General features: G+C 41.1%; 1 long non-coding RNA gene across 1 annotated transcript; it reads left to right on the top strand.

The window, feature by feature from the left end:
• The first annotated feature begins 6317 nt into the window (after window positions 1-6317).
• Window positions 6318-7332, top strand: LOC120104702. Its single transcript, XR_005507071.1, has 2 exons — window positions 6318-6426; window positions 6568-7332. It is a non-coding gene; the product is annotated as an uncharacterized LOC120104702 (long non-coding RNA).
• Window positions 7333-12756: the final 5424 nt, after the last annotated feature.

Here is a 12756-nt window from a genome sequence, read left to right as displayed (position 1 = left end):
AAATAAATATGTATATGAATTTTTTATCCCAACCTCTATTTGGCATCCTTTAGGGTGCCATTTAGGTCCACGATCACACACACGTGGTGCCTTAAAGTTCCCATCCAAGATGGGACTAACGGAGGAATAACGTGGCTTCCAACCCTGTTTGGCCGCCTCTTCGGATCATCCCCGAAGTAGTCGTCTGCCGGAGGTTCCATAGATGGCTGTCGTACTCCCGTAGCCCTAATCCGCGCCGGACCCATGCGGCCGTCTGATCCCGCCGGGTTCCTCCTCAGGATTTTCTTCTCTGGCACGGCGAAGGCCTTCTTTTTTGGACAGATGTCCGGCTTCCCGGCGGCCTGGGCAGCGTCCTTTCTCAGTCGGCGCCAGCGACCGGAGGAGGCGAGGACGAAGCAGTCGCGCTCGCAGGGCGGCGAAGTCGGAGGACTCGTCGATGGTACGTTGCAGTGGACCTCCGTCGAGGCACGGGCCTTCTTCCGGCGGACGGGGTGGGTGGCGATCCCGATCTTCTGGCTGATGACGGCCTGGAAAGCTTCTTGAAGCCGAGGGCAGGGTGGATGGCGGCGGTGCCGATGCGATCTCCCGCTCCCGTCGAAGACGACGTCAGGGAACGAGGCGGCGGAGGCAGCGGCCGGGAGCTCCGCCATCTTACCAGTGAGGTTGCAGCGAATTCCGACAGGGTTCCGGCGAGTGGGGGAAGGGAAGGGGCATGTGGATCGTATGAGGCGAGATGGAAGCTCTGTTATCCCTCCGTCATCTCATCTTGGATGGGAATTCTAAAGCACCACGTGTGCATAATCGAAATACGGCGGAAACTTATGTTTCTACCGCACATGAGACCTAACCCGCACCCTTTCTGGGTCCCGGTTCACCGTTTATGCAATTTAGGTGAACCAGGTTTGGATGAATATTCATCCAAACCTCTTCTTCCGATGGACCTTTGATAGCTCGGAATATCTGGCCCCTCCTCAACTCAAGCAGCCTCTCAGATGGTGCTCTTCATCTGGAAGCCCCTACCTTCGAGCTTTCTCAAGGTCAATTTTGATTGGTCAGTTCTGAATAGAGGCACAGAGGAAAGGTGCGGATTTTGTCATACAGGATCCGCATTCCAGGGTGATGGCAGCGGGCGGCTGCCAATTGTTCAATACTTCAGTTTCCGAGGCAGAGTTGCGGGTTGCCTGGGCGGGTTTTTGATATGCGAGGCAGACGTTGCAGGCCAGCTCGATTATCTTGGAGGACGATTTAGCCACGGTGATCAGGTGGATTCGAGGGGGTCCGAGGGATGTGAGCATAGACTACCCTTTGTTCTGAGACATTCGGATGATGACAAGGGATGGGTAGCCTTTCAGACCAAGCATGATTCAGAGAAGCCAACTGGGCTGCCTACGTGGCTAATTACTCAGGGTATACCTCGTGGTCAGGAGGAGAGGAGTTGCCTCGGACGCTCCATGAGCTATTGTTTTTCGACTTTATTAGATGTATTCGTATACGCATTATATGATATATCCATCGTAGTAAAAAGAAATAAATAAAATAAACAAATATTCCTCCTGCAATGGAATGTTTGCAACGAGATAAATATAATTAGTTTAAGTAAATATAAATATAATTATGGAATGAAATAAATATAATTTTTATTTAAATAAATTAGTTTTTATTCAGATAATTATGGATATATTATTTTTAACAACCGTGTCTCTTCTTTGCAGTCAAAAGGAACTTCCTGGTTTCGGCGAAGTGTGGGGGAAGATCAGAGGTTTTCAGTCAAGCTTGGATTAATCCCGGCTGTCTCTCATTCAGCTCAACTTACTCGGTTCCGGGGATGTTCGCTGCTTTCTTGGGCAAATGATTCTTGGGGCTTTCTTTCATGTGGGATGTTGTTTATGCCTTGCTTCTTCGACCATCTGGGTGCGTTCTCTTCCACTTCTTCTCCTTTTACTCTCATCCTCCCAAATTCCCTTGTACATTCTTGAACCCCATGTTACTCTCTATCGTAAATATCTTCTCTGCTAAGAAAATTTGTGGCTAATGGAGTTTAACTTCCTTAGCCTCGACCTATCTCAAACAAAATAAGAATATATTCTATGAAATAGGACTCACATGTTTGGTTGCCGATGTGGTGCATGAAACTAATACTGTTTGGTTGGGGAATATATTTCTCTCATGGAGCTAGTAGAGAAGAATAGAGAGAAAAACACTACAGTGGAGGAAAAAGAAAAAAACGCATCCAAAGGCAAAGGGCAATTGGATATGAAAAGTTCTCACCTAATCCCACAAAATAATTCTACTCAATAGTGGAACAGAAATATCCTACCGGAGACCACTTTCTAGACGTTGGCCAGAAAACATTGTTCTTTTGGAGTTTTTGGATGTTTGGCAATATGTGCCCTTGTGTTGGGGAGGGGTGCACTTGTTCCGCAACCAAATATTGCTTTGTTATATAGGAGCCTTGCTACTGAATCAGGACAAACCTTTCAAGTATTCACAAACTTGCAGGCAAAGAATCAAAGCAATTAAATATAATCCTCACATTTGCTACGGATATCTACATCTTTGATTGAAGCTGCTCAACAGGTTATATTTGGATAAAATCAAGTCAACAAGAAAAGAATGTGCGGGGCATCTTTTTTTACTCTACATGTAATGTGCATGGAATACCAAGATACCTTAGCTTTAAACTAATTTGTTTTAAGGAGAATTATTTGAATTAAGTTATGTGAAGCTAGTGGGTGGTGGGATTGAGGTACACAACTAAAAGTTTTGAATCATCTGGCACGTAGATCAGATAACAGCCTAGGTAACATATTATAACAAGTTCAGCTATCATGGAGGTGAAGAATATTTCAACTGAGACTTTCGCATATTAGCAATAAACTAAAATCAAACATTTTTTTTCTTTTTTCCTTTTTTTGGGGATAAGAGTTGGAATTTCCTAACCCATATTCATCAAGGGAGAAAGGAGTCAAAAATATTTACATGGAGAAAGAGTGAAATAGCAGAAGGGATCGAGTACAGAAGAAAGAAAGTAGAGGTTAAGAACTTAGAGGAGAGTATTAGTAAGCATGACGATAGATCACCAAACTTGCATGAAAGTTAACCACAAACTCTCACTATTGGCTAGCTTTTACATTAAATAGTCATGTAATTTTAACAACTTAGAAACAAACTCTAGTACGCATTCCAGAATAATTATCTCCTGCTTCCATGATATTGTTCAGCAAAACAACTTACCTTTCAAATTTCTTTGGAACTCGTATTTATACTATTCAGTTTTATGTTTAATCGAACCATGAATTTTGCACCCTAGGCTTTTCAATGTCATTCAACTTCAGTTATTTGATAGAGCAGGAATGGCCGCTTGTGTAGAATAGTGGACAAGGTCCAACTCACATTTCATGAGTAATGAAATAAGCTGAGTACAGGGGAGAAACAGAAACAGGGCCTCCCCCAGGCCGTCCTTAACAGCGATTTATGAAGCCGCTACCTAGTTGTGTACCTTAGTGCAGTAGCTTTACAAACTGACTAGTTGGCACCCACAGCTTTTAGTTGACTCGAAGAATTATGCAAGATATCAGGATATAAGGATGAACTATCTGGTCTGGTCTCCATTGTGCTGAAATCAGTGTGTAAGCTTGTTTTGTATGCGATACTGCAATAGCCTTTTTTTTTTCTTTCTCAAACAGTTGATCAGAATTAGTCAGCATGCCGATCATGAAAGTGTCGCCAATGCTCTAATAACGAGTGGCTGCAACTTGTTTAGTTTGCTTTTGGATTGCTGTCATAACTGAGGTTGCTATAAGCATCGAATCCTTTATAGAACTCTACAAGAGTATGTTTACGTGCTGCTATAATGTTTAAACTAGTTTTATAGAGGTTGCTCTTCCAATGAGTTTTTCTCTGGTTCTACATTAGCTTGACCGGTATGACCCTAGTTAGCCTGGTGGTGTGACTCGGTTATGTTCTTGCCCCAGAACCAAGCATGATTCTTCCACCTTTGAAAGGAAAGAGAGGAGTTCAGTGAAGTTCAGATATCACACGTGTTCAGGGAGGCGAACAGTGCTGCGGACTGGGTCGTCTCCTTCGTCGCCTGGCACTCCGGAGAGTTTCTATGAACATCGGCGGTGGGCATACCCCAACCCTTGTACTTTTTACTTTCTCTTGATTTGGCGGGCTGTACTCACATTAGAGCTATATGAATTGCTGATTTTACCAAAAAAAAAAAAAGAAGAGGAAAGATGTGACACCTATAGTTATGCCCTTTATGTCCTAACTGTTTCTTGTGCAAGAGAAGAAAAAAATGGAGTCAAAAAACATATAGCAACTTTGAAAGTTACTGAAACTTTCGATTTTTCAACATCATTTATCATGGATGGTAATACATAAAATAATGGTTAATGCACGCAGTCATTCATGTAACTTCTGATTTTTTTTCAAAAGCATCTGAAGTATGTTTTTGCACATTGGCATTCATGGCATGCTACAAACTGAAGTGAAGTTTGTCTAACCTTCGCATGTACTAATTAACGTACTTCAGGAAAAGAGCGGAGTATTAATAAAAATTTGCCTGGAGTATCAATAAAAATTTGCCTGCAGGTCATGTGCTCTTTTCCTTGTTACATATGCAGGAAAAGGGTGGCATAGAAATAGAATATATGGGAAAGTAGTCCTTGGGCCCTTGATATTTAATTTAAAATTGATTTGTCTTTAACATTAATGAAGGCAAAGTTTTTTCGGAACTATTAATGTAGGTAGAGTTGCAGATCAAATATTCATGGTGAGCCATAGATAGTTTGAGCACAAGAGAGTCTAAAATCAAGTCTTTGTTTTCTGACTTTTATGTACAAAGATCAAATATTCATGGCGAACCGTAGATGATTTGAGCACAAGAGAGTCTAAATCAAGTCTTTGTTTTCTGACTTTTATGTACAAAGATCAAATATTCATGGCGAACCATAGATGATTTGAGCACAAGAAAGTCTAAAATCAAGTCTTTGTTTTCTGATTTTTAAATCCTTCAGGCTAAGTTCAGAGCTTATCTATTTTCTTGGAATTATAATATGTACTTTTTGTTCCTAATCTAAATATTGAGATTATGAGTTCTTATATTTCTTAATTTTAGGTTGAGTAATTTCAATTCTTTGTCAAATATATTGAATTTATAAGGTTTAGCCCTTTTGCACAGGTTAAAGAAATTGAGATCTCAAATATGAAGTTTTATTGGCCCGGGACCAAACTTAAAAATTAGCCATCATTAGAAGCTTTTATCGGGCATAACGTGGAAGGGCCTTTCAAACCTGAATGAACTGACTTGAGTCCAGCAGTCTCCTTTCAGCATTAAACAGGCCCTAATTAGCTCAATTTAAATGAGCATAATTTTGTCTACTTAAAGATATAAGTCCAACTTGTGTTGTGTTATCCTTTTGTTTTCAGCCCTCTATAGGCCTGGTTAATGGATTTATCAGCCCATTCAAATTCTTATGTGGACTTTTCATGTCAAGCATGAGTTTGAGGATTCAAGTAGTTTCAAAACTAAAATATTTGGCCAAAGTATCTAATGTAGAAGGGTTTCTCATAAGAAAAATGAGCCTAAAAGAGCTACCGACCAGAGGAAAAATCTTCTAATATTAAAGTTCCATATAATCAGTTTTCTTTTGAGGAATCATGACTAGTTTCCAGACATGTTTATATTACGTATGTCAATGGCAGATCATGTGCCATGCTATTGCTGAACATCCTGAGGTTAATATATACTTACTATGAGCCAATCACTGAATTCCTGCATTGGTGCAATTATAACCATTAATTGTCCCCTAAGCTGCTCCCAAGTGATCCATAGCATCGCACTAAACTTTTTCATTTCAAGCATCTGAAGAGATAAACCGTGAAAACAGTGAGGATGCTAAATATTGTCCACCTGCTTTTTGTGTTGCAAATCTTTCTGAATGTTAGGTATAATGGCTGTCTAAGAGTATGTGATGCTAACACCAGTTTATTTTTTCTTTGTAGATGAGAGGAGAGAACTAAACTGGAACTTTGGTGTCAGATGATTTCATCCGTACTCCAAGAGCTGGTGCTATGGGATTCAGTAATGGTCTTGGGTTTGTTAAATTGCAGGTTCTGAAGGAAAAGTAGTGATGGTCTCAACCCTGGATGGGCTGTATGTGGATAATATATCATACATTTGATTGGTTTCTATGGTTTCCATGTTCCGCACCAAAGTCAAGAAATTAGGCTTCTACCACCAAACCTAATTTCTGATGGCACCATCTCTTGCCCTTCAAAGGAAGATGTCGAGAATTCTATTCCAGCCAATTTCCAGGTGGCCTCTGTCTTCTTTTTCAACTCTGATTTAATTTACCTGATTGAGCAGTGGCTCGCCCAGGAGGCCTTGGTGGGATAGGGTGGATGGATATCGGGTGGCGGGTAGGGATTAGTCCTTCCTACTCTTAAAAAAACCTCTTTTATTTGAGCAAAACATATATTTTTCTGCTAAAAAAATCTCTTTAGTCTATTGTCATTTCCACTCTTAAACAGCTATAAGTTTCCTCTTTCATTTGGACGTAGGTTGGCGAACAGCTTCGAAAAGCTTGGGATGTGAAATAGCTGCAGGTCTGATGCCATCTATATTTGGAAAATATCGGAAGCATCTAAGCAGATGCTTCTTAGAATCTAGTTTGGAGATCAATGTTTGAATGTTGAGATCTACATCCGCGCGCGCGCGCGCAGACACACACACAGAGAGAGAGAGAGAGAGAGAGAGAGAGAGAGAGAGAGAGAGAGGGCTACAAGAGAGGTGGAGGACAGCCTGCACCGAAGAGCACATGCTTCAATGGCGGTTGGAAAGCGCCAATCTATTCGCCCACTCTCAAGAATTTGTTCCCCTTGGGGCCCAACAGTCAGCTTTGTGGCCAGTAGAAGCATCATATGCTTGTTATGGTGGGGGAAGATGATTAAATGGTCAAGCGAAGGCTGGGATCATATATGCCTTTTGTTGGAGAGAGAATTTTACAGCTCGTATTTGCACAAACTCCGATCGAGCTGGTTTCCCACAAGAAAGAATCTTAGGCTGCATTGTTCTTCAAATCGATAACAGACGGGAATAAAGTAGAGAATTTCATGGGAATTATTGACATGCAAATATTCTCTGAACTATTAGTTCTCTCGAATTTCTTTACTATATATTTTATCAGCCAAAATATTCAGCACTAATTGAAAAATTCTTTGCATGTTATCTATGGCTTACCCGCATGCATGCCATTGACAAAAGATGGCCGATTTACCAAGTGTTGAAATCACAACGCTCTCTTAATGATATCATTTTTGCTTTGGTAGATTATTCTCTCATGGAACAAAGAGTATTGGAAAACTGCTATGAGTGATCGATTTTTTCGATAATTTATTTTCTCAGAGAAGTTCTAAAAGAAAGGTATGCTTTAAGTATTTCATGAATTATTTATTTACATACTGCTCTTGAGTTGCTTGCATGTATGAAAGACTTGAATGTCACGGAGTAATTGATGATGTTGGTCATCTTGGTGACATTAAACTATTCTCTTCAATTTCTTTGAAGCAAAGGCACTAACATATATATCATCCTTAACATATTCAGACAATTGTTATTAAATGATTGTTGGTGTACATTTGTGTTGCTGGTCTTCCCGGTCTTTGGTTTTCTTTTTTCCTTTTCATATATTTTCTTTGAAATTTTACCAAATTCTTTTTCTAGAAAGATTCTTAGGTGCTTCCTAATTTATTCCATATAACCATCATTTAGCTAATGTTCTTTACAAGCTTCAAATCGGTGGGGAATAAGCGAATGGATGGGAATAAAGGAGAGTAATCCACCATTTTAATACAGGCATATGCCACAGCATGCGGAAACATACCTGTGATTCTCCTCCGTCAGCCATGAATTATTAAAGTCCGTGTCTCCTTGAGCCCTCAACTCTTTATATGTGGTGACACATTATTAAATAACCGCAGTGTTTATGAAATTTTAATAATTAATTCAGTATTCACAAGATCTACTCAATGTATTAATACTTCTTGTTGTCATGCTTTTTAGTTCTAACTCCAATCTGCCGAAGGCCATTAGCCGAGATCATATATGCCATTCGCGCTTCTTCGAAATCTTTCAATCATCTCGTCAAGCAATCAAATCCTCTACTTCCCTCTTCAGCATACTGTAGTTCTAACCACTGCTCTTGCCTTGGCCCCCTTGTTTTCTCATGACCTACCTGTAATTTATTGGTCTTTGATATTTTGATTTTATTATATAATTCCTTTATACTCATTTTGATTGAAGATTTTGGCCGATTGAATTCATATTTCAACTTTCTTCCAAAAAAATTGGGATCGAAAGCCATATATGAAGTGCACGGTATAATTTATCAAAGGAAAAAGAAAACCTAAGAAATGGTGCTTTCCAACAACTTCTCTTCCAACAATGAGGTTCATCATCCGATTCAATTTTGCATATAGCTATTATCTCTTTTTCTCTAGACAAAAGAAAAATAGGTCAGCATCAATCTATTACCCTTCAGGCAGGCCTTAATTTTGTTTTTATTTTTTATTTTATTTTTTTGAGCATGCGTGCGTGCGTGTATGTGTTAAGAAACGAAGAGGGGAGGTTCGTGCCCCTCTGCATCGAACATATTAGATAACATGCCATCGAGTATCTTGGATTGAGCAATTTTGGTATCCATAAGAATAAGATGGAGAGTTAGGCTGACTCGAAACAGCCTACGAGTCCTGTGCACCGAGAAAAAGAGGGGTTCACTTGGGTCTTTGAAGACAAGTGGGTGCCTTTGAGAAGTATAGTAGAGAGAGCCTCCTTCTAGATTGCTAAGTTCACCAAAGCTATCTTGGAAACTTCATCTGGGATGGCCAGGGACATATGAGATTCTCACTCTGCTGTTACAGCATCCAGTTTCATCCTTGTATCTTGGGCCCCCCCCACTATCTGACCATATCAAGGTGAACTTTGATGGTAGCGCTTGTGGCGACGGTGTCAGAGCAGGGGTGGAATTTGTGATCAGGAGTCATGGTGCCAAACTACTTGCTGCTGGGGGGCGAAGCACTGATGGACTGTCAGCCATAAAGGCGGAGCTCGGGCAGCATGGGAAGGCTTCACCTATGACAGACGAGTTTTAGAGGCAGAGCGGATCATTCTCGAGGGAGACTCCGTCTTGGTGATCGAGAGGTTACGAGGTGGGGGGGCGCAGGGGGATAAGCATCTTTTGTTGTGCAACTTACTTTGGATGGTGGAGGAGTGTAGAGCGTTCCAGGTTGTACATATGTACCGGAAGGCGACCGGTGCAGCTGACTGGGTTGCCTTCTTGCTGCTCAGCATTCAGAAGAGATTTTGTGGTCTTGACAGGAGGATATTCCCACTATGCTTTTTCATTTTCTTTTTTTTGACTGTGCTGGCTGCACTCATGTCAGATCGGTATGAGCAGATGTTGTACTAGGAAAAAAAAAGAAAAGAAAAAGAGGGTTCATATGCACCATAGCAACTATCTTTCATACCCACAGCCCCATGAAGAAGGAAAATACAAGGCAACGAAGACCATACGTTATTCCGCTTTAAAGTTAACAAATGGGAATGAGATTAGTTGGGGTTATGAATGATTGAGTGGTGGGGCTAATGGGGCACCAGCCGCATGTGGGGAGGATTATTGTGATGGATGGAGGCGAGAGCACGTGGATGGTGCTGAGAGGCAATTATTTCTCTTTCCAACAAATAAGCAAGCGATACCGACAAATGCACATTTATTTCTATCCAAATCACTAATATTTATACTTTTATATACATATTTATATTTATACATTCATATTCATCAATCTCGGCTCCATCAAGGAGGCAATAAGAAGATCTATGATGGCAAGTGCTTGAGGATATCCTCTTACATTCCAAGATGCTACAAATATGGCTTCAATCTCAGCCTCAAAATTAGAGGATAATGAAATACCCATTGTTTCTAGAACGGGGTTGCTCGAATCTCAGGCAATCACTAAGCTGCATCCATTTACAGTCTACGGCCTGCACAGGGACATTTAGCTTTCTAGTGCTGCTGGTTATTTTCAGTCATATAAAACAACTGCATGTCGCTTGTTCGCTTTATTCTTGTCGCGAACAACATCCATTTAAATCCTACGGTCGGTCGGTCGTCTGCTCGTTGGCGGATGATATGCCCGTATTTTGTTTTTTTACGTCTTTGCGCGCGCGCGCGCTTTTTGAGAATGTGGTCGTTGTGCATCACTCTGCTACATGCCGTTATCTGTTTCCCCCACCTCCCCCGCCTCTTTTTTTTTTTTCTCCTTGTGAAATGTGGATAATATTAGTCATCTAGCTTGCGTGCTACGTGCTAGGATGGACTGAAGGACTGTGACAACTACCCGCCATAATTCTCAGTAGTGTGATCGTACCGTGATATTATCATCATGCAATTATCTAGGATTGAAAGCAACGAGCAGCGAGCACGTGCATGCATGTCTCTGCGTGCGCGATTTACAGTGATTGTATTAAAAAATATTTACAACTTAAGCCCGCCTGAATAGGGGAGCGGATCCTCCGTACTTATTCCTTGTAGACCTGTGATCTTCAGATGAAAAAAATATTTTCTATTTTTAAAAATAATATCTTTATATTATTAATTTTATGTACGTCTCTCTTTCTAATTAGTTTTAGCTAAAAAAAATTTAAATAAATAAAAGTTCTAACTAGAAAAAGGGAGCTCAAAGTTATATAGAATCCTAGAAATATTTTTTCTTAAGCGGTAGGGGACCGTATGCCATATATAATAATAATCTCTCACACTATTCACTTCTTTCATTCATTCATCCTTTCTTTCTTTCTTTCTTTCTCTACACACTGGCTGCTCACGTACGCTAAACACAACCAACCAAAGAGTCCTGGGCTCATTGGTGGAGGAACAAATATATGCCGAGTCCATAGCCTCTCTATGAAGTATTGAACAATAAAGAAGACGACTCAATTAGCAGATATGTTCGTCTCTCGGTACACATGCACAGCCTAAAATGCATTATACTCCCTCACCAGCCAACGGATGTCACTTAGTAGTAGATGTTCTGCCCCTCTCTGTCCCTCCTTTACTATCCACTCAATCACCATAGCTGAATCCTCCTCAAGGATGATACTTCTAGTCCCTAATACCTATTTTGCATAGGAGATTTCCTCCTACACTGTCCTAAGCTTCACCCCAAAAGTTGATGCCTTGAAAGTATGTCCCTTCTCCTCGCAAAGCAATCAACCTAGAGTCATGGTCTCCGATCACAAATGCAGCTCCAGCTCTGTCTCCACTAGCGATAGGCTTCCATCAAAATTTACCTTGAGATGGCTAGGAGATGAAGGCTCCCAAGAAACACAGACAGAACTGAACATTGCAACAGCAAAGAGGGGGTTCCAGATGTCCCTAGACATCCCAGATGAAGCAGCAATTGTAGCCTTAATAACTTCAATTACCTGACAGAGTGCCCTTTCCACAATCGTCTTAGGAGTGCCCTCCTATCCTCGAAGACTCTATTGTTTCTATCCAGCCAGATATGATTGGCCAAATAAGCGCAGGCGATACCTCACCCAGTAGTGCTCGGCGACCACATGGCTACACTCACGTGGCGTAGTAGGCCCTCTGCTAGCTCAGTGGACCTCGACAGGAGAAACGAGGCTCTCCTCCAGATTTGTGCGGCCCGTGGGCATACAAGCAGAACATGGCTGACAGATTCCGCCGAATCAGGGCAGTCCACACTCATCGGGGGATCCTGACCCTTCTCCTAGCCAGCACATTTTTGATCGGCAGACAGTTCCAGGCCACTTCCATATGAACAAAACCGCTCATGGGTGGATCTGCATCCTCTGGATCCATCTTCTGTCAAGCCACCGGGTGACCTCACCATCCATCACCGTATGTAGATCTGTTGAACGCATCTTGGCCCTCCCTGTGGCTCTACCTTGGACCTCACGCTATATGCTTCAAAATAAAGTTTATGATACCTGTCGATATTCGTATATGCCAACGATACCATATCTATATCAGATAGATATGCAATATAGAAAATATACCGACTACGAGTATACCAAGTTGATTTTTATATTGAGCGTGCTGATACAATAATAAAATAATAATAATATAAAATTTGGTACTGCAACGGTAAATTATTTTTTCCAAAAAATTCAGTATTGTATATCAAGTAGATAAGACGCCTATGGGTCCCACTTATCGTCTCTTCCAATCCTATAATATTTCTGCATTATTATTATAAGTAATAATGCAAGTACTGCAGCAGATATATTGGGCACATGGTTGTGGCGCCTCTGAGGCTCCTTGACCAAGCAAAAGACATGATGCTACAGCGTCCACCTTCCAAAAAAGAAGAGCCTACAGAATATTTCTCCTCCGTGAAGAAACCGTTGCTCTTGTTTGAATCCACGACATTATGACCAAGCTATTTAAGCTACTGAATCATGAACTAGACTTACCAAAACAAAAGGTACAAATTGAACTACTTCTGGTCCATCATTCATCGAAACTTTCTCACAACTGACGTCTAAAGCCATGCTATCCAGTCCACAATACTTGAGGAAGCTTTTAGGATCTTCAAAGCAACGTTGTTTTCTTTTGGTAAATCTCAAAGCGACATTTCATAAAACTTGAACTGTCAACTACCTAAAATAATTGCACCAGCAAACTGTAGACACAATACGCAATCACGCTGATCAACTTGGCATCAACT

The sequence above is a fragment of the Phoenix dactylifera genome, chromosome 2 (assembly GCF_009389715.1).
Source record: "Phoenix dactylifera cultivar Barhee BC4 chromosome 2, palm_55x_up_171113_PBpolish2nd_filt_p, whole genome shotgun sequence".
Lineage (NCBI taxonomy): Eukaryota > Viridiplantae > Streptophyta > Magnoliopsida > Arecales > Arecaceae > Phoenix > Phoenix dactylifera.
The sequence above is the reverse complement of the archived record's forward strand: the minus strand, read 5'-3'. Positions and strand labels throughout refer to the sequence as shown.